The sequence below is a fragment of the Jaculus jaculus genome, chromosome 18 (genome assembly GCF_020740685.1).
Source record: "Jaculus jaculus isolate mJacJac1 chromosome 18, mJacJac1.mat.Y.cur, whole genome shotgun sequence".
Classification (NCBI taxonomy): domain Eukaryota; kingdom Metazoa; phylum Chordata; class Mammalia; order Rodentia; family Dipodidae; genus Jaculus; species Jaculus jaculus.
The window spans coordinates 55,537,574-55,564,111 of record NC_059119.1 but is presented as its reverse complement, the minus strand read 5'-3'; the positions used below and the strand labels follow the sequence as shown (position 1 = coordinate 55,564,111).

The following is a 26,538-nucleotide window of genomic DNA, read 5'->3' as shown; positions in this document are numbered from 1 at the left end:
TAGGAGGCTCACTGTGAGTTTGAGGCCACCCTGAAACTACATAGTGAATTCCAGGTCAGCCTGAGCTAGAGTGAGATCCTACCTTGGGAAAAAAAAAAAAAAAGAAAATATAATTTGTAACTATAGAAAGAAGTGCCAAGTATTTGGTGTTTAGCTCTCTTAACCAGAATGAACAAGGGAGCGACCTGATTTGGGTCCGGGCCTCAGCCTCTCCTGCACTCTGCTGGTCCCTAACCCCAGTTTCTTCTTGAGGGGAACAAATGAGAGAAAAAGAGTTCTGACCAAAGACATCCTGAAATATAAGTTTTTCCTTTAAGGTGATGGTATTCTGAGATGGAAAGGTTGGTAGTCCAGTCTGGGATGTCAAGGATTGGTAAGGTCCAAAAATCAAGTATTTAGGTCAGTAGAACAGGCCTTATATCACTGGAATATATTAAGTTTACAGGTTATATTAAACTGTAATAAAGAATAAGATGTTCATGAAAGTCTACAAAACAGCATTGACCTTTGAATTTACCAGTGCTGCTGAATCATAAAAATAAGATATAGTAGGAAATAATGTAAGTAAAGTTGTATTTATTATTTTTTTAAATTTAATTTTGAGGTGCTGGGAACTGAACCCCAGGCCTCAGGCACGCTGGGCAGGTACTCTGCCACTGAGCTCCACCCCCAGCCTGACGTACAGTTTTAGAACTGCAGACTTTTAGGACACATTTATTCTGGTCCTTGAGTTTGAACATTGGAACTTTGAGCTTCCACTCCAGGTTGAGTCTCAGGCCCAGCACTCGGCAGGTCAGGTATTCTGCCTGTCACATTTGAGTCTAAAGTTGATCAGTTGTTAGAGTCAGATTCCCAATTCATTTCTGTCACCCAGGTGCCCTTTGCTCTCCTGTGTCCCTCTCTGCTAAAGAGTATTTTGCAACCTAACGCATCACTCACAACCCCATGGGGAATACCTGCAACCCCACTGAGGAAGGTCCCCAGCACAGTGGGGGCAGGGACAAAGGAAAAGAGAGTATGATGTATTGGTACAAAATATGTTTCTAATATGATATTAATAATAAAGTAAAAAGAAAAAAATCTTAAGCTTATAGATGATGTGGTCACATAACTAGTTATTTTTACTTAAGATCACATTATATAAAACTATATAGAGGGCTGTAGAGATGGCTTACCGGCTAAGGCTCTTGCCTGTGAAGCCTAAGGATCCGGGTTCAATTCTCCAGGTCCCACATAAGCCACATGTACATAGTGGCACGTCTTGAGTTCATTTGCAGTGGCTAGAGGCCCTGGCGCATCCCTTCTCACTCTCTCTCTTGCCCTCTGTCTCTTAATAAATAAGTAAAAATAAATCTTAAAAAAAAACAACGATATAGCAATTTAGCTTCACTACTTAACTGCTATTCTTGTATTTCACAAAGTCGTTTCATTCAAACATTTTCAGTATGGCTGTCATTGCCTGGATTCAATCCGCTTGCCAGTCATCTTGGCATCCCGTTCCCGAGCCCGCCCCCTGCACAGCCTTCCAAGGTGTTCTAATACCAGCGAGGGTTCAGGGTCAAGCAAGTGTGCTCTGAGAGTGTATCATACATAAGGTGTTCTGGAGACAGAGTCTGGAGAACGGTGGGTTTTAGGACTGGGAACACTTGGAACGAAAAGACGAAACGTGGGAATGAGAATTTGCATGACTTAGGTGTAAGACACTTGCAAAACTGGCCTAAAAGGACAGGGTTTTTTTTTTTTATGTTGGCCGGTCATGGGAAATTAAAGATGGAGAGGCGGGATGGAGCTAGGTTGTGAAATGTCTTAAACATCCTGCAAGCGGCTGAACGCCTGTAATACGAGCTATCAGAAAGCATTATAAGGTTACGGGGAGAGAAGCAGGGTGGTGAAGTCGGGGTTGGGCCTCTGGGGGGGTGCAGAATGTATTAGCAGAGGGAGATACCCCACCAGGAAGACTGCCGGAGAGCCGTTTCTGCTACGTACACGTGGTGCCCTGAACATGTGGGCCAGACCTGACAGAAGCTGCTGGCAGTGGGCAGAGAGGGATGAGCGGGCACACAGATGTGAGGAGGCAGGATTTCTAGCCTGAAGGAGTCGAATGATTGGCAGTGGAGTGGAAGAAATAGGAAAACCCTTTGCGGATGTTAATATGATAGAATGGGTAGCTGCTCTGCGGACTGTAAGGTGAAGAGTGGCTTAAAATTATATGGGCAAGGGCTGGAGACATGGCTTAGTGGTTAAGGCACTTACCTGTGAAGCCTAAGAACCCAGGTTCGCGTCCCCAGGACCCACGTAAGCCAGGTGCATGGGTGGCATAGGCATCTGGAGTTCCTTTGCAGTGGTTAGAGGCCCTGACACGCCTATTCTCTCTCTCTCTCAAACATATAAACTTAAAAAAATACACAGGCAGCATTACAGCATGTAAATGATGGTGACAATATTCCAATAAAGGGGAAGACATCAGTGAGGTAAGAAAGACAGTAGTTGTAGTAGAAATGCCCTTGGGCACCATGATGAGCAAAATGCTCACTGAGCCGGGCGTGGTGGCGCACGCCTTTAATCCCAGCCCCCGGGAGGCAGAGGTAGCAGGATCGCTGTGAGTTCGAGGCCACCCTGAGACTACATAGTGAATTCCAGGTCCACCTGGGCTAGAGTGAGACCTTCAAAAAAAAAGCTTTCTGCTTCCCAGCGAAGTAGAAAAGAAGGGAGAAAGGGTGTGGAGCATTGAAGAAGAAGGTAGAAACTGGTAAAGTTAACATCTCCGAAGAAGGGGTGAATGAGGTAATTAGGGAGATGTGAAAGGGCCACCTACAATGAGGCCAGTTTACTGGAGGTCAGCAGTCATTTTGAAGAGAGACCAGCCAGCATGCGTGCGTGCGTGTCTTTGGCCAGCTCTGCTACAGGAGTAACATAGGTACAGATTGGTAATCAGGGTTGATTTTTTTTTTTTTTTTCAGTATAGCTGAAATAAAGAAAGGGACCTCAGAGAATTGAGGCGTATGCCCGAGAATATCTGTGGCGATTGACTATTCAGTCTGCCCTTGGAAAGAAAGAACAACCGCGCTAAGGGGTCCCGGAGAGGTTGAGGATTTCTGGAGGCTGAGAGCTGAGAGATGTGCAGAATTTGTATAGTGCGCACTTGATGTCCGGATTATCACCGGCTGTTACTGTGGCCTAAGTGACCGTGGGTGGCCTACTTAGCTGAGGGAGGGGCAAAGAACAAGATCCCTCGTGGGGGGTGGGAGATCACCCTGGCACTGGCTGGGCTGTCCCCTGCAGATGATGGCGATGTGATGTCAAGTGGTTGGGAAGAGATCGTAAGCAGAGGCGCGTGCAGTGACTCCGGCGGAGCAGTTCTGACCGCACGCGCGTCAAGGGCACCGGCTCCTGTGTTAGTCACACGCTGGACATCTCCCTGTCGTGTGTAGACCGGACAGAGAAGAGCTGTTTGCCACCAATACGTCAGCCGGTTTTGTGGTGGAAGCGGGGATTGAGGAACTCTGAGAAACTTGTTGGGAGGTTCCACAGAAGCAGAGTGAGAGTGCATAAACAGCCTTGGGATGATGGGCAGGGGACGCTGAGCGGAGAAAATGACCCTGGAGCAGACGTGGAGCTCCGTTGCCCCAGGCTGGGGAAGAAAAAAAGAGGAAGACTCTCGATTGAGGGGGCTGGATTGTCGGAGTGACTGGTTGGTGGCTGCCAGTCAGGACAGGCTTTGGGGGTGCGGGGGGAGCAGCTGCTGGTCAGGTTGTCAGAAAGAAGGGTCATGTTCTAAGTGTGGAACACAAGGAGAGCGTCTTCGTGGGAGGTGTACCCCCTGGGTTTGTTTGGCTGTGTTTGAGGTATCTATGGAGAACCGAGGCAAGTTGACAGTGATGGGCCTGGAATCCGGAGAGATGGGAGCTGGAGATAAGGGCTGGAGTCTCCTCCAGGGAGAACGAGTGCCCGGCCCTAATGACTTCTCACTTACATCAGTGATGCCTGGAGTCGGAGGAGCATTTTTTTTTAGGAAGACTAATGTGATAGGAATGTGCATAACGGAGGGAGAGAAAAAGTGACTGGCGATGTCAGCACAGCAAAAGCGACTTACAAAGAAAGGCCTGCGCCATGAGCCCTCAGCCAGCGGAGTTAGAGCTGAAAGGGGGGATGCCCTTGGCCTCAGGCACGGTGAGACTCCCTTGATACCAGAAGTATAAATTAGAATATACATTTTATTTTATTTTATTTATTTGACAGAGAAAGAGGGGGAGAGAGAGAGAGAAGGGGGGGGAGAGAATGGGTGCGCCAGGGCCTCCAGCCACCGCAAACAAACTCCAGACACGTGCGCCACCTTGTGCATCTGGCTTATGTGGGTCCTGGAGAATCGAACCTGGGTCCTTTGGCTTTGCAGGCAAACGCCTTAACTGCTAAGCCATCCCTTCAGCCCAGAATATACATTTATAACTGATTGCTAATGAATGGATTGATTGGCTTGTCTGTGCTTTCTTCTTCACAAAAGCCTTGACTCGTGTTTGAGTCTGTTATAACTGATAAGCCCCGGCCATCCCTGGGTTGGCAGCTGGCTCAGGCAGGCCACTAAAATTCCTGACTGACTGGCAGACTGACTGAAGACAGGATGCTAGCCAAGAGTCTCTGGGTCCAGAAGACCCTGCCCCCAGGATTGATCCATTCATGCCTTTCTTCATCTGAGGACAGGCCACGTCCTCAAACCCAAACACCTCTTGACTCTCCAGGTCGAGTTTGGTTTACCTGTAACGGAAGGACCCTTTTACGAATGGCTTTTTGTGGGTGCTCCTAATCCATCCCACTGAGGAAGCCCGACCTTAATTCTTTCAGAAATGTCTTAGTATTTGAAAACATCTATTCTAAAAGTTTGGATTGCATAAAACATACATCCCTGGTCAGAAAGCAAAGATTAGGTATAAGAAAGACTACGTTTAAATGTAGTTTTATATCTGTATTTCTGTGGCCGCTGCTTAAAAGAAGTACAAGTTTGATTCTGTGTGGAGTGGCGGTATTCTGTGGAGCTAAACAGACTCGGACCTAGATACAAATGCCTTCTGTCCTATAGACCTTTTTCTTTTAGATTTTAAGAACCCCAGGGCTTTGAACTTTAATTATCCTGCTCTGTAAATTTATTATTTCTGCTCTACCTAAGAAAGCTTATTTCATACTTAGAGTTTGCATTTACTTATTTTATGTATTTTGGAGCTTTCAAGGTAGGGCTTCACTCTAGCCCAGGCTGACCTGGAATTCACTATGGAGTCTCAGGGTGGCCTTGAACTCACGGTGACCCTCCTACCTCTGCCTCTCAAGTGCTGAGATGAATGGCGTGCACCACCACGCCCCGCTGGTTTTTCTTTTCATGCAAATAGCTTGTGAAGACTGAAGTTTTCTCTTGATTGTTATCTTTTACTTGGTCTATAGGCTGAGCACATCCTGTGGTCTGTGGCCTCCTGGGGGCCTCTAACCCTTGATGGCGTCTCTAAGGTGCGTCAGTAAACCAAAGCCTGGCTAAAAAGGAGTACTATACTATAAGCTTTCATAGAACTTTTTCCTCAAAAGACTTTTTGTTTGTTTGTTTTTCAAGGTAGGGTCTTACTCTAGCACAGACTGACCTGGAATTAGTCACAGGCTGGCCACGAGCTCAGAGATCTTCCTAACTCAGCCTCCTGAGTACTGGGATTTAAAGGTGTGTGCCACCACGCCTGGCCCTCAAAAGAATTTTATTTATTTATTTGAGAGAGAGCGAGAGGAAGAGGCAGATATATAGAGAGAATGGGCACACCAGGGTATCCAGCCACTGCAAATGAACTCCAGATGCATGCGACCTTGTGCATCTGGCTAACATGGGTCCTGGGGAATTGAACCAGGTTCCGTTGGCTTTGCAGGCAAGCACCTAAAACTCCTAAGCCATTTCCCCAACCCAAGAAGTTTTTTTTAATGTGTGTATGAGATAGAAGTAGGGGTTACTCAAAGAAAACATCCCAAGAAAAAGTAGTAATCTGAGACTGGGCACAGTATTAACTTCAGACCCGCCACGGAGGCAGCGCGCAGAATTTCCTCCTAACACTCTTACTGGAGAAATGGCTTAGTGGTTAAGTGCTTGCCTGTGAAGCCTAAAGACCCCGTTTTGAGGCTCGATTCCCCAGGACCCACGTTAGCCAGATGCACAAGGGGGCACATGCATCTGGAGTTCGTTTGCAGTGGCTGGAGGCCCTGGTGTGCCCATTTTCTCTCTCTCTGTCTGCCACTTTCTCTCTGCCTCTTTCTGTCTCTGTCACTCTCACATAAATAAATAAAAATAAAAAAAATTCAAAAGTCATTTAAGTGCAGTGGAGGCATTTAATTTTTATCTTGTAAGTGCATGAGCACACTCTTAAGGGACAAAACACACACTGACCCTTGGACGCTGGAGACATAATTTGTTTATATAAGAGATGACCTTTTAATATAAACTGACCTGTTAGATCGTCATTAAACTTTAAAGATAGATCTAAAACACGTGTCTATAGACTATTTTGTGATTATGTTAATCTCCTCTGTGGTATTAAATGTCATTATCCTCAAGCCTTTTCTAACAGCATTGAGTGTAGTAGAATTATGTAACGATATTGTTACTTCACAGGATCAGAGATACTGAGAATTAGTGTTTGCTATTGAATTTTGATTTGGCTTTTATACTTTATCATGAGTAATGATTCCATAGCAGTGAGGAGACACTGGGGTGGTTACCAAACATCTAATGAGGTTACTGAAGTTTAAGGGAAGCTCTTGGCCTTTTCAGACTGTTGCTAATGTAATCATTGATCGTAGAATATATGTGCTTAATTACCCCCCTTTCCCTGAAAAAAAAAAAAAAAAAGAATAGTTAGCTGTGCTGTGAAAGTATTTATTACTTGAGCTCACAGAAATTGTTTAAAATATGTTAAAGGTATAGGTAATACTGCTTAGCAGGTTTGGGAGCTCTAGCCCTTCCAGTGACCAAATGAAACAAAATATCAACCTTACCTTCCAGATGGCGCAAGGACCTTATCACCTTCAGCGTCCAGGTGATTTCTCCTTTGGCTCCCCAAGTGCCATTTAAAAATGCCTGTTATGCTTATTGAACTGAGGCAGCCAGGCCATTGTGTGGCTTTAAGCCTGTGCTGTTTTCCCACTCATCAATTGATAACAAAGTATGCCTTTCTGGGAGAAAATAAATGTTTATATATGTATATATAAAACACACATATGTATGTGATACATATATATGTATGTGTGTGTCTTTAATGTGACTCAGAAATGTACATATTTCATTTTATGAGACTGATGTACTGCCTATTTTTTAAAAAAATTTTAAATATTTTATTTACTTACTTGAGAAAGGGAAAGAGAGAGAGAGAAAGAGAGAGGGGAGACATGGGTCTTGGGGAATCGAACTGAGGTCCTTTGTCTTTGCAGGCAAGTGCCTTAACCATTAAGCCACATCACCAGACCCCGTATTTCATTTTAAATCCAAGTAGTATTATGGAGAAACAAAGTTAGAAAGACACAGTTGTTTTTATACATGGTAGACTTTTAGCTTGGTTAATGGTTAAAGCAATATTTAAAATGTTACATTATAGTTACAGACTTTCAGGAAAATTGTTATTGAAAAACATGTTTTAAAATCGTTGCTGTTTCAATGTCCTGATAACTGGTACAAGAAAAATAAAAAGGGCTACCAAAAGGCGGAAACCGGTGTCAAATATCTGGGAAATAAAAACAGGAAACTCAAGGAACTTGGCCTAAGACCAGTTGGAGAGGAGCAGTTGACTGAATGCCTACATTTTAGCTGTGGGAAGTCACTGGGTGACCTCCTGGTGGTTGTACCCATCCAGAGAGAAGAAAAATGTCATAATCGGTCTTACATCTATTGTCAAGAGAACTGTGAGAGGGTAGATAGAGAAGAAAATTGTGTTTAGTCTCATCAGCACTACCAAGAAGGGTTGGTGTAGAAAACAAGATTTCAAGTGGACATTTAGAGCACTGCTTTCTATATACTCTCTCCAGGCAAAACACTGTGTGGTTGTTCTCTATCATTCATTGACTCCCCCACTTCTCTGCTTTAGGGGTTTTAAAAAAATTTTATTTTGGTTTTTTAGGTAAGGTCTCACTGTGGCCCAGGTTGACCTGGAATTCACTATGCAGTCTCAGGGTGGCCTAGAACTCATGGCAATCCTCCTACCTCTGCCTCCCAAGTGCTGGGATTAGAGGCGTGCGCCACCACGCCCGGCTTTAGCCTGTGTTTATTTTTTCAGCTCTTCACTCTTACACGTTCAGGCCATCTCTCTTGTCCCAGGCTGAGCACAGGCCAAACCCCCGGATGTCCATCCTCCGTGCCTTCTCCGAGTGAGAGGAGTCTCTGGCGATGTAGACTTGTAGTGTTGTCATGCGTCACGTGTTTTATCTTTAGATGTTCTCAATATGCATTTAAAAAAAAAAAAACAACACATTTTTGGGCTGGGGGGATGGCTCAGCGGTTAAGGCGTTTTTCTGCGAAGCCTAAGGAACCAGGTTCGATTCTCCAGGACCCATGTAAGCCAGATAGATGTACAAGGTGGTGCACGCATCTGGAGTTTGTTTGCAGTGTGGCTGGAGGCCCTGGCGCCCCCATTCTCTCTCTCCTCCTCTTTTTCAAATAAATAAATAATATTTTTTTTAAAAAAAAAACACATTTTTTGTTATGGCTCAAAGGACAACAAGAAACCCCAATCCCTCCGCCCCCAAAATGGCATGCTTCCACAGCCATTCGTAGAACTTTGTTTCCACCTACGGGGCTGCTGAGCAGATGTTGGGGTGCAGCTGACTTTAGCAGGTGGAGGCTGGCTGCCGGTTAGCCCTGGCCCCGGGGCCGCGGCTCCCTCGTGTGTTTGCGGGTTGTGACTCCTCTGTTCCCCGCGGGGCGCAGTCTGTGCTCCATCACGCAGAGCTGCTGGCCGCCTGGGCCAGCTGTGTCCGGCTGAGCCCTGGCCCCACAAAGGATTTTCCTGATGGGAGCAAAGGGTGTGGAATTCCAGACCTCTGAGCTCCAGCTCTGAATGGGGAACTGGGTGGTGAGGGGAGACCACTCCCCCGGGGCTGGGCCGCGTGCCTCCCGGGGTGTGTGTGTGTGGGTGGCGTGGGAGCGGTCCTTGGGGTGTCTGGGGGCTCTCCTCCACTTCCTGTGCAGCAGGCCAGCTGCCCCAAGCCAGGTCTCCAGCAGCCAGTGGGTATGCACCACCTGGAGTTTCCTGAGCTGGTTTTTCATGTGGGCCTCTCAGGCCATCCAAACTCATTAATTAGTATTCCCCAGCCATTATCTGGGGTTGTGGACAATTCATCCAAGCTAGACAGTTTATGTTTGTTCTTACAGAAAAGGTAAAAAAAAAAAAAAAAAGAAAAACGGAAAGTCTGTGAAGGGAAGTTCGAAGAGAACACAGCGACTTCAGCAGGCACTTAATTTCATCAGAAATTAACCACTGAAGATACCCTTACAATAAATTAAGCCTCCTTGGTAGTTACGATGTTTATCTGCATCTTGGTCTTGCTAGTATTGTGTTTAAAGAATACTTTGACTAAGAAATCATCTGAAGTAAAAGGTCTTTGAATAAATACAGATTGGTTTCTTTTTCATTGTAGAAGAGATAAAACGGGAAAAATCTTTATTCATGAAAGGAGACAGGGCTGAGAATATACAATTACTCATACACATGCCTCGAGGCAAAGCTAGTCTCTTGCACCTTTCAGTTAAGGTCAACTGGACTAGCCTTACGTGAAAGTGTTAAGACTGCCACATTTGTTGCCCCTCACCCCTGCATATAGTCACCCCATTCTGTTCCTTTAGGGTTTTTTTTTTCACCTCAAAAGCCCAGCCCCATTTAGCTTTCTTTACAATCTTTCCTACACTCTCAGAAAATAGTCAAATTGCTTACTTTTACTGATTGATTACACCCTAGAACGTTCCTTAAGCCAGCTTTTACATTTCTTAATCTTTTCTGTGAAATCCGTAATGATGACATTGATGGCTCTTTAGGACGCAGCAAGTGTCCTCATGAGTGGTCCTGTCCGTTCCTGACTCTGTCCTGCTCCCTGGGGGAGGGCGGCCCTGGTGCTGGCCCTCAGCACGGGGGTGTGAGAGGGGACTATGGGGCATTTGCCCCCTCCTCGCTGGAGGGGCACAGGATAGAAGAACTGTGTACTCCTGGGTTAGTGTGGTGCGTGCTGTAGGCAGGCTGGAAGAGCCGCATAAATAAAGATAAATAAATAAATTGAAGCTGATCTGAATGAGTTTAAAAGGTCTTCTGTGATTCATAAACATGCCATATTTCCTTTTAGACTGCACACCACTTCTTCGTGAAATGTCTAACTTTCTCAAGAAAGGGCTTTAAAAGCAGCATTAAAATTCAATATTTGGTCTCTGAAAAGCATTCAGACATGTTCTAATAATAAAATTTGACTCATTCCCTAGTGCATATTGACCTCCACTAAGTATACTGGCCCAAGGCACTTGAATAAGTATCCCGAAGCCGCCGGCTAGGCCAAGCTTTGCATAGTGTATAATCTCAGATAAGAACAGTAGGCTCGCGTTGGTTGTTGACGCATCCTAAGTCCTGGATGTTCTCTTGAACTGGGTGCCTTCCTGCTTTTGATTCGTGGTCTCTGTTGCTAAATGTTTTTTGCATCAGGAGGAAGTGACAGCAGTAAATGGTGCCTGTAAAGTTGGAAGAGGGAAGGGATTAACACAAGATGAATTGATGTTTGTGCGGGCTTTAAGGGACTGGAATGTTCCTCCAAATGGAGCATGTATTCTTTGTTTCTGCTTGACAACTTCCTACTTTTCCAAGTGTAGGGAAACTTTTTATTCTTTTCTCTGTCACTGGAAGTTTGCTTTTTTTTTTTTTTTTTTTTAATTTCCTGCAAAGCAAGTACAGTGCTTTCTCCTTATCAGTGGCCTTTCTTTTCCTGTTCCAATAACAAGAGAACAATACAGGAATTTAGTAATGCTAAAAAATTGATATGTCTTTTGCTTAATGTGTCCATATATTTATATGCAGATAACATTCAAGTTTTATGACCATGGAAGAAAAAAAACTATTGGTAAAACGAGCTAATAATACAAGATCCCATACTTGGCAGGGATTTTACCCCCTTCCCAGTTTAGAGCATGAAATAAAACTTTCATTTTTCTCTTAAAATGTGTTCCCCTGTTATGTTGTTTAAAGTTTGGAAAACTAGAAAGATTAGAAGAACCCGGGCTTGACCCTGCCAGCACATTTTAAAGGTGTCGGAAAGACAAGGCAGTCTTGTTTGTGTATTTATATTGTGAAGTCGTGTTTACTGTTCACCTGCTTTGGCAAAAGAAAAAGCAAGTTTAGTCTGCCTCACAGTGCTTTTATAAACACCAGAAGTGTGTTTTTGCAACCGTGGACCTGAAGGGAGACGGATTCGGTGTGTTGATGCAGTTTGTGTTTATGTGGGGCGGGGAGGGAGACTTGAAAGTGGCTCCTGCAAGTGTCCTTGGAACCATAGCAAAGAGAACTGGTGACCTGTCTCATGGTGGTCATGCTGTGACCTCAAACCACCTAGCTTAATCACTTTCCTAAGGCATGAGAGACAGTCTCACATTCTCAGTTGGTTGTGTGATCGGATCAGGTAACTAGTCAGGTTTTTAAACTGCCTGAATGCCTTGCATGTAACATTCAAAGTAGTGCTTATCTCAGTGTTAGTGAAGAGAAAAATCCAATATTCCATTTACGTGCCCCTGTTGCCCGTTGGTGTTCTGATTACTAATCATGGTGGAATCCCCTGAATGCTTTCCAAGTGAGAGCCAGCTTGCTCCTGCCCCGTCAGGAATTTTTCAGATGAAATTAGGCTGTGGTGGTGTTACACCTTAGTGCAACAGGGGACTCTGAAAAATGCTATCTATGTGTCCTTTCGTGCCTCAGGCTGCCTCCACGGCTGCTGGAGTACGAGGCAGAGAATGTTATCTCTGGGAGTCCTTTGAATATGTCTAGGACTAAACATGCATGCAAGCACTTATGTATATATTCCCAGTGACTAGTAGGGAGTTCTTGTAAATAGATGTGACCATCTGATTGTTCCTGTCCCCACATGTCAGTGTCTGCTTATAAGCTGACAATGGTGTAGCATTCTTGTCTGGTGAAGAGTTTTTGGACAAGTCTGTTCTTCTTTGAGGGTGAAAATTAGTCCTAGACTCTGTCCCCTGGCCATATATATATATATATACACATTCTAGCAATTCTTTGTAAGACTTAGTGTGATGTTTAGTGTGCTTTGTAAACAGCCTATAGAAAGAGAACAAGTCATGACTCTTCAAATAAATATTATTCAAACCCCTTCCACGTTCATATCCCTTATCACCAGGACAACCACACCCAAGTTTGCTATTCAGCTGGGTTGTCTATCTGCTTCCCCCACACCAGGGAGGCTGAGCCTGTTGAGCAGAAGGAAATCTGAGAGATAACGCTGAGCTGAGCGCCGCAGCAGCTCGCGGGGAAGCCCTCCTCTCCCAGGTAGACGGGAGCTGCGGCTCGTGGTTAGACGGTATGCCCGTTAGGACCACGATGACTCCCCACAGAATTATTTCAAACATTCCAGCGAATAACCCAGAACTCCCGGTAAATAATAGGAGAGTGGCTGTTCACTCGCCAGCTGCTGCATTTTCCATATATGGAGGGGAAGCCCTGGGACAGAGGTAAAGTGGTGCAGAATGTAGGTCTCCAGGTTTCTCAGTTGAAGCCTTTCCTGAGTACAGTCTTGCCTTGGAGAAGCTTCCATAGCTGGCCATCTTAGCCCTGTGATGGGACATCTTCCCTGCATTTTACTACATCCTGGGCTCATCACTGTTTTCAGTTTAGAGGGATTTTAACAAATTTGCATACTAATTGTTATGCTTTATGCATTCATGCTGTCTATTAACCTTTTCAGTAAGAATATTACTATTATTATTTTTTTTTTGCCATAGCTTAAAACTTCTTTCGGTTTCAAATATGTTTGTTTTCCCAGCAAGGTTCTTGCTACCTCTTAAAAGTTCTTTTTGTTCCAAATATGTTTTTGAAAACTTCAATACAAGTCATAGCACCAAATTTGCTTGATGTTGGTTATACTTCCTACAGACCGAGATCCTGTTTTCCATGATCAGACATTTTTGTACATCTTATGTGAAGCACCTCCTGTGAAGAGAAATATAGTCACTGTATCTCATGTTACTCATTATTTGTAGCATCAAAATTAAATAAATGAGGATGGCTTAGTGGTTAAGGCACTTAACTGCGAAGCCTAAAGACCCTGGTTCGATCCTCCAGTACCCATATAAGCCAGATGCACAAGATGGTACATGCGTCTGGAGTTTGTTTGTAGTGGTTAGGAGCCCTGGCGTGCCAGTTCTCTCTCTCTCTCTCTCTCTCTCTCTCTCTCTCTCTTTCTCTCTCTTTATTTGCCTCTCTCTCTCCTATAAATAAATAAAATAAATAAATAAATGTTCCCGGGGGGAGACACATTATAAATCACAGCACATAAATTCACTGAGGGATTAGGTGGTAGTGAGTGAGACGTGGACTTAAGAATAACTTCATTCAGGCTGGAGAGATGGCTCAACCATTAAGGCACTTGTCTGCAAAGCCTAATGACCTGAGTTTGATTCCCCAGTACCCATGTAAAGCCAGATGCACAAAGTGGCACATGCATCTAAAGTTTGTTTGTAGTGGCTGGAGGCTCTGGCTCCCCTGTTCTGTCTGTCTGAATCTCTTCTATCTCTCTCTTTTTGCAAATAATAATTAAAAAAGGAATGATATCACCTACTCACTGGCTTGATGAGAGGACTCAGGCTTTCAGGAAGATGGAGCTATCTTCATCAATAAAAAAAGCACTAGGGGTCTGGGCGTGGTGGTGCTTGCCTTTAATCCCAGCAGAGGGAGGAGGATCATGGTGAGTTCAAGGCCACCCTGAGACTACATAGTGAATTCCAGGTCAGCCTGGGCTAGAATGAAACCCTACTTTGAAAAAGTAAAAATAAAAAAATAAAAATAAAGCACTAGGGGGCTAGAGAGATGGCTCAGCAGTGAAAGCTCGTGTCTGCAGAGCCCAGTGACCCTGGTTCAATTCCTCAAGACCCATGTGAAGCCACTTGGACAAAGTGGCATATTTAGAGTGGTTAAAGGCCCTGGCTATTCATTCTCTATGCCTTCCTCTCCCTCCTTACAAATAAATAAGTAATTTTTTTTTAACATAAAGCACCAGATATTTAAATTTAAATAAATCGTATTTAAAAAACGATAAAGAGTATTCCTTAAATACCACTGAATAAATTCTGCTGTGTTAAATGCCAGTTCCATGTGTATTAATGACAGGCCCGATAAACTGATAGGGTGACAAAAATATCCACTCATGGCTTTAAAAATCTTTAAGCCCTTTAATGTTCTTTTGACCTTCAGTTAAAGGACATAGTCACAGAGAGAGGAAATGCCTCAAATTCTAGCTTGTGGGTTTGTTTCTTTATACTTTTCTGGCATGGTTACAACAGTAGGGCTTTTCTTTCCTTTTTTTAAATTTTTTTTCACAGTACAGTCAACACAGACTCTTAACACAAGCAGGAAAAGTACACTGTGGGGCCAAAAGCAATGTGCTTCTGCTGAGCCTGTGTGTTAGAGCCTTGTTGAATGGCTTGTTGTTTTGGAGTAAGCCTAGAACCAAAAGGCAAACAAACAGAAGCCCACAGAAATACAAATTCGGTATGAAATTAAATGCCTGCGTGTGTGCACATGCATGTGTTTATGTGCTTCTCAGAGTGGACGCTCTGTCACACGGAACCGGTGGGATTGTGGTCAGCTGTGGCCCGCTTGTTTCATCCGCGTGTGGGTTTTGGATCCGCATCTGAATTTCCAGCTATTTGAAGATGTTTCTCTAAGAGTTGAGAAAATAACCTTGTTTAATGGAAGCACTTGTAAAAAAAAAAAAAAATGTGTGTAACCTGACAGGACTGCTTTATTCATCGCAGTATTTCAGTCAGATTTCTCATTTATCCTTAGTGAAAGGTCACTGAAAACTTTAGAGAATGAAGCAGTGAGATCTGGTCCTCCCCCCCGCCCACCCCTTTAATAAAAAATACTCAAAACAGAAAGCTGGAGACACCATCCTATCTTCGTGTTTCCCCAACTTTGTATCCAGTGGGTTTGGTGTGTTGAACTCTTTATCCCATGAATGACATGATTCAGCACCTTCAAGCTCCTTGGCCCTCTGTTTGGTAGCATGTGTGTCTCTCTTCCCAAGATCCTCATGATCCTGGGGTCCCTGCTATCTTAGTTACTAAACAGTCCTGTTGTGCACGTAGACTGAAGATTAAAAGCAATTCTTTTTTTTTTATTTTCACAATTTTTATTAACATTTTCCATAATTATAAAAAATATCCCATGGTAATACCTCCCCCCCCCCCGACACTTTCCCCTTTGAAATTCCATTCTTCATTATATTACCTCACCATCTCAATCATTGTACTTAAATATATACAATACCAACCTATTAAGTACCCTCCTCCTTTCCTTTCTCTTCCCTTTATATCTCCTAAAAGCAATTCTTTTTTTTTAAAGCATCCTTTCTTTTTTTTTTATTTTAAATTTATTTATTTATTTGAGAGCGACAGACACAAAGAGAAAGACAGATAGAGGGAGAGAGAGAATGGGCGCGCCAGGGCTTCCAGCCTCTGCAAACGAACTCCAGACGCGTGCGCCCCCTTGTGCATCCGGCTAACGTGGGACCTGGGGAACCGAGCCTCGAACCGGGGTCCTTAGGCTTCACAGGCAAGCGCTTAACCGCTAAGCCATCTCTCCAGCCCCTAAAAGCAATTCTTAACATTAGCCTTAAAATTTATTTTCCAAATCTTAACTGTCTGACTGACTCACCAAAGTTTGTTATATCTGATGTGTGTGTGAGAATTCTGTTTGGTGACATTCAGAAGGATAAGGTTCTGCTCTTAGCAGCTGCCTCATATACAGTTAGATATCGTCGTCCACAGTTTGTTCGTTCATTCCCGCACACTTTCTTTCTTTCACTCGCTAGTGATGTAGCTCACTGGTAGAGCCCATGCCTAGCATTCATTCACCATATATTCATGGAGCGTCAAGGATTCAAGGTGAGGAAGACAGACAACGTTCTGGCCTTCCCAAACCTGGGGCTTGTTAAATAAGAGTCGTGTCGCTGCTGTTCACTCACAGACTTGCTAAGACTAAGGGCCGGTTGAAGCGGGCCTCTCCCTGCAGAGGTGCTGTTTCGGTTGGACTGAAAGGCAGACAGAAGCTAGCTTTGCCAAGAGCCCAGAGAAGTACATTCTAGGCAGGGGAAACCAGATGCTTGTCAGTGTGGGCCATGCGGGATGCTAGGGGTGGTGTGGCTGTCGTGTATTGAAAGGCGAGGAGAGGCAAGGTAAGCAGTGAAGAACTGATACAGGAACACAGGCTGTAAGTTAGCAAGCTTGGATATGACCCACAATATACCGGGGATCGGTCACAGGTGGTTAAGCTTCAGGTAGAGGGCACAGGATGCACTTTTTAAGAGACCAGCTCTGGGCTGGAGAGATGGCTTAGCGGTTAAGCGCTTGCCTGTGAAGCCTAAGGACCCTGGTTCAAGGCTCGATTCCCCAGGACCCATGTTAGCCAGATGCACAAGGGCGCACACGTGTCTCTGGAGTTCGTTTGCAGTGGCTAGAGGCCCTGGCACGCCATTCTCTCTCTCTCTCTCTCTCTCTCTCCCTCCCTCCCTCCCTCCCCCTCATTCTCTGTCTGTCACTTTCAAATAAACAAATAAGAATAAACACAAAAATTTAGAAAAAAGAGATCAGCTCTGACTACTCTGTGGAGAATGGACTTAGCTAAAGTCTGCAATGCGGGTAGGGGGATTCCTTGGGATACCACAGGAGGGCCGGGAGAATGCCAGGTGAGCAACGTACATTTATGAGCAAAGTGTTTCCTCAATAGTGAATAATCCATAGAGGCGATATAAGCACATTGCCAGAAGAAAACTAAAATATAAAACCCATTCAGAATTTTGAAATATCCCCAAGATGATGGTCATGAATATTAACTACCACAAGCCAATATGGAGAAATGCATGTGGTTATTGGAGATTTCCCATTAGTAGCAAATAGGTCACTTTCCTACTGGAATACTCGATCCTCAGAAAAGCAGAGACATAACAAGTTTAATATTTTTTTTGACCCGTATTTTGGTTTTAGCTGTGCCTCATTTTATTTAAGCTTACCATTTTGGCCCTGGTCATACTTCTTTTCTTATTATTGCTGCCAATTTTTTTTTTTAGATACAAAAGGAAAATCATATTTGCTGTATTCAGTTGGAAGAAACCCTGGCACAGATTCCTCCAGAAACCTAAGAGAGAAATTATTAGCCATATCCAGACCAGTAGCTGACTGGCTCACATTCCTCCTCCCATGAGCCGGCCTGATTAATGGGGGAATCGGCTCTGGAGTTGAAAAGCCTCTTTCCTGAGCCCAGGCTGTCCTGGCTGCAGACCGTGGCCAGCTGCGGCTGCAGCCAGTGCCAGGGCCCCCAGAGCGGTCCAGGACCAAGCCCGCTCCCACCAGAGCCCCTTTGTCCAGAGCCTCAGTGCTCAGAAACCCGGGCCCCTGCCCGGTGGAGAAGTGACTCTTCGCTCCTTCCTCCTAGCATTTTATCCAGGCCACTCAGCTCCTAGGTCTGCGGAGTAGTCTGTTCCACAGCTTTTCCTGGCACCCTTCTCTCACCTCCTTTCTCCTATCTTCCAGCACTTCTGCTTGCCTTTTGTCAAGTCTCTACCACCGTGTTCTCCACTACCCTGCTTGTTACACTGAAAGAGTTTCATCTGTTGGTTTGTTTCCAGCAGTAATAGCCAACCTTAGTTTTATTCACTTACTTACTTATTTGTCTATTTATTTCTTTATTTTTGGTTTTTTGAGGTAGGGTCTTGATCTGGCCCAGGCTGACCTGGAAATCCTCCTACTTCTGCCTCCCACGTGCCAGATTAAAGGCATGCGCCACCATGCCTGGCTGTCCACCTTGGTTTTTCACCACCCTAAAGACTTCCCACTTTCACCGTGCTCTTGGAGCTTAGGTCACAATGGTGACCTAAAATTATAAAACAGTATCATAGCAGATCACAGATAGATGCATAATTTTTGATCCCTTTTTCCTGTACCTTTTTCAATCTATTTTTATTTCAAAGGCCTCTTACATAAGTGGTTGCTGTCCTCTAGGTTCTCAAAGTGAGGGAACGATCTCTACTACATCTGTGAGATCTTCCAAACAGGACTGCAAAGATCTGGAGTAAATTGCTGACAGTTAAACCCTACCCAAAGAAATTTGACTGTGGTGAAAATTCAAGGGTATAGTAGTAAGATGCCCCTATAAGAAGTGTCTATGTTTCTTGGGAAGACAACCATAAAAATCATTCTTTGGAGTAAAAAGTAGAATGAAATAAGTACTTTCTAAATTCAAAGACCACAGGAGCACTGAAAAAGGAGTCTTATTCTGACTGGGAAACATGGAGACTGGACTTTCCTTCTAGAGAAGGGGACATTTTATTTAACCTTTGAAGGTGAACAGGATGTCAACTGATGGTGAACAAGTGATGGACAGACCGGAGGGAGCAATGGTGACCTCAGTGTGGGGAGGAAGGGAGGTCTTGCCCTGGGAGTGGACCTGACCTCCAGGATTGCAGAGCAGCAGAGAGTGAGGTGAACATGGCCTGTGCTGTGAAGACGGTTGTAGTGGATGGGTCAGGTGTCAGAGCAAACTGTAGCCCACAGGCAAAGTGAGAGGCCTTGTACTCCCTCGTGTTAGGACCCTCAGCTTGCTTTCGGCAGGGAGGGGTCTGCGAGGGAGGAGGGTGAGGCTGCAGACTTCCTTCAGTCCTTGTTGCTCAGCCCTTCGGATTCCAGCTCGGGCTTCTTCATGTCCCGGGGCCTCCTTCCCTGAGCGGCGCAAAGGTGAGGTCAAGCCGCTAAAACCAGGCTCTGACCCAGAGCTGAGATGAGGTGAAGATGCCCTCGGTCCGTAGCACATCGCTGCTGCCAGTCTCTACCTTTTGGGCTTTGCGCAGGAGTCAGATGGCTGCTGGATTCAGTTGTGATTTCCTGGGGTCTCAGTTCTGAGATCTGCCTGGATTGGCGGTGGGCTTATTGCTTAACCTCCAGGAGCCCTCCCCTGTCTTGATGATGAAAATGAGCAGGTGATTTGGCTGTAGGACCCTCGCTATATAAAGTTGCTTAAAGTCTAAGCTCCATTCCTCCCATTTCTGACCCTGTCCTCCCCTCACGGCCCTCCTCATTTTTCTTCTGCGGTACGTATTTGGCTTCATTTGGCCCCACTGTACATGTGATAAGTGTACGTGGATGTTGCTAATTTAACAGAAGCATGTTTAAAGAAGTTTTCTGAGTAAAGAAGCTGAGTGGTATGCAAACTCCATGTCCTAGAAACAAAAGTGTCCTAAAGTCATAAGAAAGGCTTGTTGCTATTGGGATAGCAGAGAAGTTTTATTGAGGGAGGACTTCACCCTTGTTGGTATTAAAATGTACATGGGGCTAGAGAGATGGCTTAGTGGTTAAGGTGTTTGCCTGTGAAGCCTAAGGACGCAGGTTCAGTCCCCCAGTACCCATGTAAGCCAGATGCACTAGGGGCCGCATGTGTCAGGAGTTCATTTGTAGTGGCTAGAGGCCCTGGCGTGCCCATTCTCTATCTGCCCCCCATACATAAAATAAAATAAAGTAAAATGAAATAAAATAAAATGTACATGCACTTTAACCAGTTTTGTTGACAATGTTGGACAGTTGTGGTGAATGTGAAGATGAGAGTCTGGGTCATGAGAAACTGTGGCTGCTTCATGAAAGCATTTATGTTTCCATCATGATCTCCTCTTTGTATTTTTAAAAATATTCTACTTTTATTTATTTATTTGAGAGAGAAAATGAGGCAGAGCGAGAGAGAGAGTGAGAGCGAGAGCGAGAGCGAGCGAGAGCAAGAGAGAGAGAGAGAGAGAGAATGAGAATATGGGCAGGCCAGGGCCTACAGCCACTGCAAACGAACTCCAGACACATGTGCCCCTTGTGCATCTGGCTTACGTGGGTCCTGGGGAATCGAACCTGGGTCCTTTGGCTTTGGAGGCAAGAGCCTTAACCTCTAAGCCATCTCTGTAGCCCCTGTTTGCATTTTTAATAAGAGTACAACACTTTGACATTTGAAAAGGATCCACTGACATCACAGAATAGACACTTTTTGAGTGTCAGCTTGTTAAGGCTCTGCCCAGACTGTTCATATGTTGCCATGTTTAATAGAGGCATGTTCTTGATCCACATACCTTATTTGCCATATTGAGTAGACTGAACGCAGTCATGTTAATGAAGGTCTCATGCCTGGAGAGCTAGCCTTTTAATATTGTTTTTCTTATTCAGAAATTTATGCTAAGCATAAAGCTTCATGTTATTTAAAAAAAAGAAATGCATTAATAAATAAATAATGAGGAGTTTTTGAAACATTCTGACACAATTGTCGTGTCTAGCATGTCTAAAATACCTGGGCTATAGTTGTATGCCTTCAGTGCTGGGATTAAGAAACAAGAGCAGTTCATAATTTAATATTAATGCAAACTCGTGACATGAGTGTTTTCTTTGTTCTACTGACCTTGTAAATTGCAAAGGCCATTCCATGTTGTGCTCCTTTTAAACATGGTATCACTTCTCATTCTTTTGTTTCCTATCTTTGAGCCCCTGATTTACACACACGCACACACACTCACACACTCTCTCTAACTTCTTTCTTCATTTCATATTTTCCCATTCAGGGCTTTCTCTGTAGGCTTAAAATGTTCTCTTGTCTCCTAGCCATATTACTTGGACTCATTTGTTTAAAAACCCATCTTCCAGGCTGGAGAGATGGCTTAGCAGTTAAGGCTCTTGCCTGTGAAGACTAAGGACCCACTTTCGACTCCCTAGAACCCACATAAGCCAGATGCACAAGGTGGCACATGAGTCTGGAGGCTGTTTGCAGTGGCTAGAAGCTCTGGTGTGCCCATTCTCTCTCTCTCTTTCTCTCTGTCTAAAATAAAAAGAAATGAATAAAAATTTTAAGCCGGGCATGGTGGCACATGCCTTTAATCCCAGCACCCGGGAGGCAGAGGTAGGAGGATCTCTGTGAGTTCGAAGCCACCCTGAGAATACATAGAATTCCTGGTCAGCCTGAGCTAGAGTGCGACCCTGCCTCAAAAATCCCATCTTCCACTGGGAGTGTAGCTCAGTGGCAGATCATTGGCTTAACATTCATGAGGCTCTTGGTTCGAGCCCAGCACTGCAGACAAACAAAAATAAATAAAACTTTCAAAAACTCGCATATTTCTGAGAACATGGTGTGATGATATTTACAATATGCTTGTCACCTACCAAACGTCACCAGGTACTCAAAGCAGATTATTTTGTCTAGTACTCACAAGAAACTTGGGGGACAAGCTAAAGGAATGGAGGCCCTTGCCCCAGCATGGGGTCACAGCCAGGTGGAAGCAGGGTCATGATTGGAGCTGGGACATGCGCCCTTGTTCCGCACCTCCTCACGCCATGACCAGCAGCTTTAGCGTTTCGTGTGCTCAGCTCATCGTACCTTAGTGCGCACCAGCGATGTCCTAAGCGTGGTGCAGACATACAGCCACTAGAACTGTACCCAAGGGGCCGAGGAGCCCATTGAGAAATGCGATTTGACAGATACCCCCACAGTGCCTGTGGCCGAGACTCGCTGCAGAAGCCAAGCACGTCTTCTCTGTAACGACAGCATCCTGTTTCCCTCCTGCCCGAGTCACCCCATCCCGTGGAGGTCAGCTGGCGGTTTAGAAGCCCGTGGAGTCTGGTGTCAGGAGCTGAGAGCAGTAACTGATCACCTAAGGGGATACTTCGTTGCCATAGCATTGTAAAAACTGGCATTCCCATACAGTCTTTTGATCCTTGGAACTACATGACTACTATTAAATTAAATCCAAAATCATAAACAGACCTTTAATTTCAGTACTTATATATTCTGACCTCATAAAATTAATACAGAGCTATTTTCCAAAGAGGTTTTTACTTAAAGTATAAATTGTATGACTTTTTATGCAATCATGGTTTGTTTTTTTCCTGATTAAATTCCTTCTGGAGAAATTAAGCATTTAAGTGGTACTATGAAGAGGCATTTGGACATTGTTGAAAGCCTATAATTAGTGCTGTTTAATGCTTATTTACTTTTGCTAAGAACTGTTGAAATTAACCTTCATAGAGAAAACAACATGTTTCTTGATGAATTTTCTTTCAAAGCTGTTTTCACTAGTTGGTTTTCTGGTCTTAACAAGATAGCTTAATTTCAGTTTTAAGCCTATTCATTCTTTCCTACTTTGAGTCCAAAAAAATAAAAAGTGCTAACATTTTGATGAAATTGGAAGGATAATGCTCTAGCATACTTAGAGAGGGAATTACCAACTGGCAAAAATAATACATCATAGGGAACGTGTTACATTGAGATTCTTAGGCACAAATATGTTAGTTACTTACCACTGTAACAAATGACCCAAACAGCTTACAAAAAGGAAAGATGTATTCTGACCCACAGCGTGGGAGTTTCCACTGTGTGGTGGTTGGTTCTGTGTCAACATAGCATGCCTTGGTAGAGGAAAATAGCTCACCTCATGATTAGAGCAGAGTCTGCCTTGGTAGAGGAGAATAGCTCACCTCCTGATTAAAGCAGAGTCCCACCTTCCCAGCTGGGCCTGGTGGCGCACACCTTTAATCCCAGCACGTGGGAGGCAGAGGTAGGAGGATCATTGGGGTTTCGAGGCCACCCTGACCTGAGAATACATAGTGAATTCCAGGTCAGCCTAGGCTAGAGCAAGACCTTACCTCAAGAAACCAAAAACCAACCGAACAAAAAACCCCAGAGTCCTAAAATCCCTATCAGGGCCACATCTCCTAAGAACTTCCCACAGACCCCCACCTTTGAAAGACTCCATTGCCTAGTACCACTTTGAGGCCCATCTTTTACACATCATTCTTTGAGGAACATTTAAGATCCTGGCTATAACTGGTAGACTTGTGACGATTTGTAAAAATGTCAATGCAGAGGAGATTCTCCTTGTGGTGGGAGTGCCCTTGTGAATAAGATAAAAGGTTCTCCTGCTTCCTCCTTTCTTTGTTTTCCCCTTTTACTTGTCTGCATTGTTGGTAGCACTTGCTTTTTGAATATCTTTTGAAGTTGGGTTTTCATGTTGGGAAGTAGCCAAAAGGCAAATGGAGTCATACCTGATTAATGACATAGGTAAGCACTTTGGAGAATTCTATTTTTGCTAAAACATAACCTCAAACTATTAGGCACCAAGAGTGATTTTATTGTACATCTCACGAACTGCTATAAAGGAAAATGTCAAAAGGAACATTACAGAAAAGTGTTGAGAAATGGTGGAATTGGAATAACTATGTAACTTCCCAAGGTGACTTTGAAGAACATTGTGATTTGAATGTACACATTCTCTTTATAGTTTTTGCTTCTTAAAAGCTTTAATTATTTAGTTTATTATTATCTCTTATACTTTAAATACACTTAATAGTCACTAAATCAAGAATGACTTTAGAATACTTTAATAGCTCTCAGCCTTTAATTTGAATATTAGTGGGTTACTGTGTATGTTGGAATGTCGCAGTGCTAGATAGCTTAAATTCCCATGAACAGATGATGGCAGACTAAACCTTTGCCCCCAGTGAAACTGAATAGTTTTAAATGCTAATCTAAGAGTTATTTCACTATTGCTTGGATTCAACATTAGTTCAGTTAGTAAATGTACCATTGCAAAAATGTATATTAGAGGGAGCCAGGATTATCGTGGAAGAGTGTTATGATGCTAAGGTTTTGTTTTGTAAGTGATGTGTTTTAGTTGAGATTTAAAAAAATAATGTGGCAGCGAGCTGGAGAGGTGGCTTAGCGGTTAAGGCATACCCACATAAAGTCAGACGCACAAAGTGGCGCATGTGTCTGGAGTTCATAGGTAGTGGCTGGAGGCCCTGGTGTGCCCATTTTCTCTCTGTCTTTCTGTGCTTGTAAATAAATAAGTTTTAAGAAGAATGTGGCAGGGCTGGAGAGATGGCTTAGCGGTTACGTGCTTGCCTGTGAAGCCTAAGGACCCCAGTTCAAGGCTCGGTTCCCCAGGTCCCACGTTAGCCAGATGCACAAGGGGGCGCACGCGTCTGGAGTTCGTTTGCAGAGGCTGGAAGCCCTGGCACGCCCATTCTCTCTCTCTCTCCCTCTATCTGCCTTTCTCTCTGTGTCTGTCGCTCTCAAATAAATGAATAAAAATTAAAAAAAAAAAAAGAAGAATGTGGCAGAAATCAGCATCATGAATTAAGTGAACCAAGCTTAATGATGCCCATCTTATTCCTGTTTACTGAGTTCTTCATGGAATACTCTGGAAATAGTTGTTCACCTTAGGACCTGTTTCTGCTGAGGCAGAATTGGTTCCAGAGTTGTATTGTTACATTGACTCTAGTCCGTTGTCTTTTGCCATCTTCTTCCTCAGTCTCTTTTCATTAAACCAGACTACAGACTGCAGAAACACACTGCGGTGCATTATCCAACCTAAGATGATTTACTTTCTTTCCCACAAGCTTCTAGGCATAAAAAGGTCTATCCGAGTTCCCATTCTGAGTGCCCACGTGGCTGCTGGGCAGGCATGGCAGTCGTCCTATAATCCCAGCATTTGGGAGGTGGTGACGGGATCCCCAAGGTAAGCTGTGGGCATAAACTAGCCACAGTGACAAAGGCTGAGTTTAAGTGAGACCCTGTCTTAATTATTAAGGTGGAGAGCCATCTAGTAAGACACCCAACATCAACCTGTAGCCTCCCACACACATGCACACTGGAGAAGGAGAGAGACACAGACAGAGAGAATGGATAGATATGTGGGACGTATGGGAAAGAAAAGAATGGTTTCCATTGTAGTCTTTTTAATTTCGTGGGATTCCTTTAATCGTCAGATTTGTAGATACTTTAGAATTAATTTTCATGCATCATGTAGGCGTTTTTACTTTTTACTCTATTTTTATTTTTTATTTTAGAGAGAGAGAGAGAGAGAGAGAGAGAGAGAGAGAGAGAGAGAGAAGTGATACACCAGGGCCTCAGCCACTGTAATCGAACTCCAGATGCTTGCGCCACCTAGTGGCCACGTGTGACCTTGCGCTTGTCTCACCTTTGTGCATCTGGCTTACGTGGGATCCGGAGAGTCAAACATGGGTCCTTAGGCTTCACAGGCAAACACCTTAACTGCTAAGCCTTCTCTCCAGCCCCATATAGTGCTTTTCAATGTGACAAATAAACTTAGTTAACTATTTCCAAATCTGATCATCTCACTGTACCTGAGGTAGATAGGGCCATGCTGGAGGTTCTGAGCCAATCACCAAGTCTCCTTGAGCCACGTGACCACTTTAGACTTTCAGTGGAGCATGCTTTTAGCTCTTGAAAATTATTACAGCGCTGGACCTGGAAACCCGGGACAAGTCCATAAAGTTAATTACACCCCCAGTCACATCCTCTCCTCAGTTGGTGAAGCCCTATGTCAATTTTCCACTGTCCCTTTGTTAACAAAACCAGTGTAGTTTCAGGGCAGTGCTAGACTAAGGTATAGTTCATAGTGCACAGACATTTCTAGAGGGAGAGAGTGAGAGTGGGCACGCAGCCGCTGAAGAGCCCGGGTCTTTTGCCGTTGTTATATAGCCAGCCAGGCTAGTGGGCTTTGTGAACTTGGCATTGTTTCCATGTTTTGGCTCCATGGCTATTGAGCTAAATCATTTGAGTCCTTTCCCCACCCAGCATTTGAGTTTCAGAGTTTGCATTGTTGGTGGGGTTCCATGACACAAAAGGGTCCCTGTTTTGTTTTTTTTTTTCTGGTTAAGTATTGAAAAATAAATAACTGTAGCTAACAGTAGTTATTTGTGTGCTAGGTAAGAAACCTTCCAACAAACTAATAAATTGCAGATGATTTTGATTCTCTCTCCACGTGAGAAAACTGAGGCTAGGAAATGCCACTCCTAGGCCACCGTGCTCAACACAGTGCCCGACACGTCTCAAGCACTCGATCTTGCGTTGAAAGGGGGGATGGATTTATGGACGGTAGAAAAGGATATAGCACCTGATTAGCTACCTGTTGAGACGTAGGCGTTTTGTTACGCTCTGGAGAAGCAAACATGTAAGAGACTGTGGTCTGGGCCTTGTGGGAAAAGATCACTTTAACACAGGTTGCCATGGTATAAGTATAAACAGTGACACAGTATGCATTTTAAGATAGGAGCGTTGCAGTCTGTGAAATCGGGCTTGTGGGATGCAGAAAGGTAGACAAGAGATGCAGGGGCATGTCACACCAGAAATGGCTTCTGCTTGAAGATGACCCGTGATCCCTTCAAGGGCAAGGGCCATCCACGTATGTGTCATGTTGCATCTTCAGATTCCTCCCCGGGTAGCCAGAGTGCTTTCA

The 26,538-nt window shown here is 44.2% G+C and overlaps 1 protein-coding gene across 1 annotated transcript in view; it reads left to right on the top strand.

Moving 5' to 3' along the window:
* Positions 1 to 26,538, top strand: part of Crim1 (cysteine rich transmembrane BMP regulator 1) — a 208,539-nt gene that overhangs the window by 47,689 nt on the left and 134,312 nt on the right. The window lies entirely within an intron of this gene.